Genomic DNA, 7,113 nt, shown 5'->3' with positions numbered 1-7,113 from the left:
GTGACACAGCAAACAGTAAGCAAGAGCAGATTTTCATATTTAGACTTTTAATTACATAAAAAAGGGTTGCAGCTCTGACATTCTTATAATATTAAAGGGGGCTGGAGTCACACAGTATGATGGTACATGATAAACATGTAAAGCATCTTTGTTTAGAAGAGCAGAGCTAAGAGGAGCGCTGCCCTGAGCGGGTATTGAACTCAGAGCCTTCTGGATGTTTTAAAGTCAAGGTTTAAATCTAAAGGTGACCGTGCTTTTGCCATCAGGACTCCTCAGCTTTGGAATGACCTAAAACTGTCTTGTAAACTGTTTTTAAAGGTGCTATATAAATAAAGTTATTATTATTAGTCCAGCTCCATTTCATATTATAAAAATGTGTTAGATTCTGTCTCCTAATGGTGCTTTTGTGTTCTGAAGACCTGAATGTCCAGTTGTTGTTTTGTCTTTCTCACATACATCAAGCCACATGGACATTTCAGCAATAAACAACCTGAAAGTCTGAAATTTAACAATAATAATAAACAATTTTAAAATGATTAAACCAGCATGTTTTATATTAAGTTCGTGGTTCATGTTATGTTTTATTTATTATAGTGAAAGTCTTGTAAATTATTGATTTATTTATAGGAGTAAATTTGTTTTTTGTTCTTTCAGAAAAATCTAATTTTCTCCTGAATGATAAAAGCTACCACTTCTAGGATTTCTTGTCGATCACAGAGCAGCCCATTGCAGGTTCCACTGAAGATATTTTCTAGCGACTTAAACGTGTTTCCAGTTATAATAAGGTTATCTAAATAGAATCAACATATTTTCATAAGTAACATGAACACCATTCTCAGTTGGTCGCCGGATTTCACCGTAAAAAAACTAATTTATTTGAATGAAGGTCTGTGTTAGCTCGATGAGTTGTGATCGGCACTCTGCTGATAAGCCTGTGTGTGGCTAGCTAGCGGCTAGCTAGTTACGCAGTATCAGTTTGTCGTCGGCAGCAGAGAAACAGAACATAGCCTTAAAAACGTTTTCTCTTCTTCTCCCGCAGATAATATGAGTGTTGTCTGTTGATCTCAGAGGACGTTGTTCATTAGAAGCGCTGGTAAACTCCGATGTTTAACCTTTATTTAGGTTATTTTCTGCAGCGGCCACATCGAGCTAGCTAACCTGCTAGCATAGCTGCTAGCTCTGCATTAGCCCGTTAGCATCGCTGGATGGCTTCGTAAGGAAAGGTAGGCCCGACAGTCCTCCTTTAATCATATTTCTCTTTATTATCCATGAAACCACTTCTTATTAATGTGTCTACGGCTGTGAGCCAACACACATCTTTAAAAATCCAAATAATTCAGCGCCTCATTTCAGATTGTTGGCTCGTTAGCTGCTAATGTAGCTCCGCGGCTAGCTGCAGCTAACGGTGTTTAAATTAACTTTTAATGTTTGTAAACGTTGAAATGTAAAATGTTGTTAATGTTAACTATCGAGCTAAACTATAAACTAACGTTGTATGTTACGGACCGATGTCTTCTGAATATTTTATATATAACTGAACAGGATAATGTCTGCTGTTTATTATTGTATAAATATTACATATATAATATGTAGCTGAATAGGATCATATCTGCTGTTTATTATTGTATAAATATGATGTTTAATATATAACTGAGCAGAATAATGTCTGCTGTTTATGTACAAATATGATATATATATATATATATTTATATATATATATATTGTGAGAGGTTGGACAGTAAGGACAGAGAAGGACCTGTGCTGATTGGCTGACAGAGGGAAGGTGTGCAGCAGGTCAGGTTGATGAAGGACACAGATGGAGATGTGCTGACTGGTGAGGAGAGTGCTGAGAAGGTGGAAGGAGTCCGCTGAGGGGCTGATGAATGAAGAAAATGAGAGACACTGTTGGATGATGTGGGGATAGTGAATCAGGAGGTGGGTGGATAAGCAAGGAGGAAGTAAGGGAAGTGATGAAGAGGATGGAGAGTAGAGACATACTGTGGAGGCATGGAGATGTTTAGGAGAGATGGCAGCGGAGTTCATCACTAGATAGTTTAACACAGTCTTGGAAAGTGAGAGGATTCCTGAGGAGCAGAGAAGAAGTGAACTGGTAGAGCTGTGACAATAACCGCATCACCGTGGTCATGTGATGCGAACCGCAGGGTCGAGCTCATTACTGTCATCACGGCATCTTTTTAAAAATGCCTACCACAGCTGGTATATATGGTAGTCCAATGTGTTTGAGTATGTACTGCGTTATATATGGTAATACAGTGGAGACGTAGGAGGCTACGTGCTACGTTGGAGTCTGCGTCGCCTCGGCGTCATCGCCCCATGTGAACGACCACCCGGAGAGATGCTGAAAGCGGTGTGCGAGGAAGCGGAAGCGCGGCATGTTATAAAATAATTGGTCTGTAAATACTGTATTGGCCTGAATGTAAGGCGACACTGAATATAAGACGACTCCCCCTTTTCCAACACCTGCTTCTGGAAAAATACTTTCTGAATATAAATGATAGTATAGCTACATACTCGCACTCTCTCCCAGCAGGCTCTAGGAAGCAGTCAGAAGTTAGCATTAATACGACTGCTCATCATCTGTCACTGTGGTATTTGACAGCTTGATATATCCCGTCAGAAAACACTCTGGACTCGTTTTCACTCATCATGAATTTATTTCCTCTGTCTTCAGAGACTCCTCCAGGTTGATCTGGACCAACTAAACACTGAAGTGCTGACTGACTCTAACACGCTCTCTATAAACTGACATTAAGACACTTGCTAGCCTAGCAACATTAATGCTACAAACAACCCATAATGCAACACTCCATGTAGGAGTTGTTTTTTCACAGCTACTTTATCCATTCAAAGAGAAGATGTCATGTTGTGAGGAGGTATTATGGTCTAGACCCCAAATAAATCAGCAAACAGCAAAGCATTGTGGGAGTGAAGATAACTCAAGTTGACGACAGTTAGGCTTGTTGTGTCAATAAAACCTTCATGAGTAAAAAACCAATAATTTATCAATGCACCTGTTGAACAAGCATTAACATGTAGAAAAGCCATTTTTTAATCTGTCTGCAGTCTCATCCACCGCAGGCGTGGTGTACACAACCACAACACGCTAGGAAGGCTAACAGCAGGAGACAGAGGACAGGAGGAGGACAGAGAACAGGAGGATGGGGGGAGGACCGGAGGGAGAGGATAGGAGGAGGACAGAGGGGAGAGGATGGGGGGAGGAGGACAGGGGACAGAGGATAGGAGGAGGACAGGAGGATGGGGGGAGGACAGAAGGAGGAGGGAGGACAGAGGGAGCAGAAGGAGGACAGTACTTTATTTAACTGTATTATAACAGTACTTTATTATAACTTTATTGTCCAATCCATCACTGATGTTTTTCCCCGGAGCTGACGGATCAGCAGAGAGGCTGCTCCCCACTGCTGGAGACATGATGTTAATAACACAGAGCAGCAGAGAGGCTGCTCCCCACTGCTGGAGACATGATGTTAATAACACAGAGCAGCAGAGAGGCTGCTCTCCACTGCTGGAGACATGATGTTAATAACACAGCGGAGCAGAGAGGCTGCTCTCCACTGCTGGAGACATGATGTTAATAACACAGCGGAGCAGAGAGGCTGCTCTCCACTGCTGGAGACATGATGTTAATAACACAGAGCAGCAGAGAGGTTGCTCACTGCTGGAGACATGATGTTAAGAACACAGAGCAGCAGAGAGGCTGCTCTCCACTGCTGGAGACATGATGTTAATAACACAGAGCAGCAGAGAGGCTGCTCTCCACTGCTGGAGACATGATGTTAATAACACAGAGGAGCAGAGAGGCTGCTCTCCACTGCTGGAGACATGATGTTAGTAACACAGAGCAGCAGAGAGGCTGCTCTCCACTGCTGGAGACATGATGTTAATAACACAGCGGAGCAGAGAGGCTGCTCTCCACTGCTGGAGACATGATGTTAATAACACAGAGCAGCAGAGAGGTTGCTCACTGCTGGAGACATGATGTTAAGAACACAGAGCAGCAGAGAGGCTGCTCTCCACTGCTGGAGACATGATGTTAATAACTTAGAGCAGCAGAGAGGCTGCTCTTTGCTGCTGGAGACATGATGTTAATAACACAGAGGAGCAGAGAGGCTGCTCTCCACTGCTGGAGACATGATGTTAATAACACAGAGCAGCAGAGAGGTTGCTCACTGCTGGAGACATGATGTTAATAACACAGAGGAGCAGAGAGGCTGCTCTCCACTGCTGGAGACATGATGTTAATAACACAGAGCAGCAGAGAGGCTGCTCTCTACTGCTGGAGACATGATGTTAATAACACAGCGGAGCAGAGAGGCTGCTCTCTACTGCTGGAGACATGATGTTAATAACACAGAGGAGCAGAGAGGCTGCTCACTGCTGGAGACATGATGTTAATAATACAGAGCAGCAGAGAGGCTGCTCTCCACTGCTGGAGACATGATGTTAATAACACAGCGGAGCAGAGAGGCTGCTCACTGCTGGAGACATGATGTTAATAATACAGAGCAGCAGAGAGGCTGCTCTCCACTGCTGGAGACATGATGTTAATAACACAGAGGAGCAGAGAGGCTGCTCACTGCTGGAGACATGATGTTAATAACACAGAGCAGCAGAGAGGCTGCTCTCCACTGCTGGAGACATGATGTTAATAACACAGAGGAGCAGAGAGGCTGCTCTCCACTGCTGGAGACATGATGTTAATAACACAGAGCAGCAGAGAGGCTGCTCTCCACTGCTGGAGACATGATGTTAATAACACAGCGGAGCAGAGAGGCTGCTCTCTACTGCTGGAGACATGATGTTAATAACACAGAGGAGCAGAGAGGCTGCTCACTGCTGGAGACATGATGTTAATAACACAGAGGAGCAGAGAGGCTGCTCACTGCTGGAGACATGATGTTAATAACACAGAGGAGCAGAGAGGCTGCTCTCTACTGCTGGAGACATGATGTTAATAACACAGCGGAGCAGAGAGGCTGCTCACTGCTGGAGACATGATGTTAATAATACAGAGGAGCAGAGAGGCTGCTCTCTACTGCTGGAGACATGATGTTAATAACACAGTAGAGCAGAGAGGTTGCTCACTGCTAGAGACATGATGTTAATAACACAGAGCAGCAGAGAGGCTGCTCTCCACTGCTGGAGACATGATGTTAATAACACAGAGGAGCAGAGAGGCTGCTCACTGCTGGAGACATGATGTTAATAACACAGAGCAGCAGAGAGGCTGCTCTCCACTGCTGGAGACATGATGTTAATAACACAGAGCAGCAGAGAGGCTGCTCCCCACTGCTGGAGACATGATGTTAATAACACAGCAGAGCAGAGAGGCTGCTCACTGCTGGAGACATGATGTTAATAACACAGAGCAGCAGAGAGGCTGCTCTCCACTGCTGGAGACATGATGTTAATAACACAGCGGAGCAGAGAGGCTGCTCACTGCTGGAGACATGATGTTAATAACACAGAGCAGCAGAGAGGTTGCTCACTGCTGGAGACATGATGTTAATAACACAGAGGAGCAGAGAGGTTGCTCACTGCTGGAGACATGATGTTAATAACACAGAGGAGCAGAGAGGCTGCTCTCCACTGCTGGAGACATGATGTTAATAACACAGTAGAGCAGAGAGGCTACTCTCCACTGCTGGAGACATGATGTTAATAACACAGAGGAGCAGAGAGGCTGCTCACTGCTGGAGACATGATGTTAATAACACAGAGCAGCAGAGAGGTTGCTCACTGCTGGAGACATGATGTTAATAACACAGAGGAGCAGAGACGTTGCTCACTGCTGGAGACATGATGTTAATAACACAGAGGAGCAGAGAGGCTGCTCTCCACTGCTGGAGACATGATGTTAATAACACAGTAGAGCAGAGAGGCTACTCTCCACTGCTGGAGACATGATGTTAATAACACAGCGGAGCAGAGAGGCTGCTCACTGCTGGAGACATGATGTTAATAACACAGCGGAGCAGAGAGGCTGCTCACTGCTGGAGACATGATGTTAATAACACAGAGGAGCAGAGAGGTTGCTCACTGCTGGATACATGATGTTAATAACACAGAGGAGCAGAGAGGCTGCTCTCCACTGCTGGAGACATGATGTTAATAACACAGAGGAGCAGAGAGGCTGCTCTCCACTGCTGGAGACATGATGTTAATAACACAGTAGAGCAGAGAGGCTGCTCTCCACTGCTGGAGACATGATGTTAATAACACAGTAGAGCAGAGAGGCTGCTCTCCACTGCTGGAGACATGATGTTAATAACACAGAGGAGCACTCCTGCTCCTCCTCCTCCTCCCCTTCAGTTTCTTATTCTCATGCAGTCAGGAGACTGTAAGATGCTTTCACATTAATTCATTCATTAATTAATGCAGTTAACTGTTGTTCGCGGACTATTTATCTTTTCTACCAGTTATGTTTCATATATTCATCAGCATGTAAGGTCATTGAAAAACAGTGGAGATAATAAAATATTTGCATTGACGCTGAAAACCTGTGTAGGCCCACTTTTTTCCCACACAGAAAATTGATCAGGAATCAATAAGGGAATCGAAAAAGAATTGAACCGATAAGCAGAATTGATAACTGCATTGGTATCAATCCCATCCCTGAACATGACAGGTGTACTCCAGTATGGACACGAGAAGCAGGTCTTAAAATGGTCTGAAAAAGTCTTAAATTTAACTTGTTGAAACCTGCAGAAACCCTGAAACTCTGTTAGCTCTGTTAGCTCTGTTAGCTCTGTGCACACTGTTAGCTCTGTTAGCTCTGTGCTCTCTGTTAGCTCTGTGCTCTCTGTTAGCTCTGTTAGCTCTGTGCTCTCTGTTAGCTCTGTTAGCTCTGTGCTCTCTGTTAGCTCTGTTAGCTCTGTTAGCTCTGTGCACACTGTTAGCTCTGTTAGCTCTGTTAGCTCTGTGCTCTCTGTTAACTCTGTTAGCTCTGTTAGCTCTGTGCTCTCTGTTAGCTCTGTTAGCTCTGTGCTCTCTGTTAGCTCTGTTAGCTCTGTGCTCTCTGTTAGCTCTGTGCTCTCTGTTAGCTCTGTTAGCTCTGTGCTCTCTGTTAGCTCT

The 7,113-nt window shown here is 44.4% G+C and overlaps 1 protein-coding gene across 1 annotated transcript in view; it reads left to right on the top strand.

Annotated features, from left to right (window-relative positions):
• Nucleotides 1–916: 916 nt before the first annotated feature.
• The window catches only part of ambra1b (autophagy/beclin-1 regulator 1b), a 28,980-nt gene continuing 22,783 nt past the window's right edge, over nt 917–7,113 (top strand). The window contains exon 1 of the mRNA XM_067591044.1: nt 917–1,223. The gene's annotated coding sequence lies outside the window, so the exon portion shown is untranslated. The remainder of the gene's footprint in view (nt 1,224–7,113) is intronic.

This window comes from Thunnus thynnus, chromosome 5, assembly GCF_963924715.1.
Source record: "Thunnus thynnus chromosome 5, fThuThy2.1, whole genome shotgun sequence".
NCBI classification, from domain to species: Eukaryota; Metazoa; Chordata; class Actinopteri; order Scombriformes; family Scombridae; genus Thunnus; species Thunnus thynnus.
This window is presented reverse-complemented; position numbering and strand designations above follow the sequence as displayed.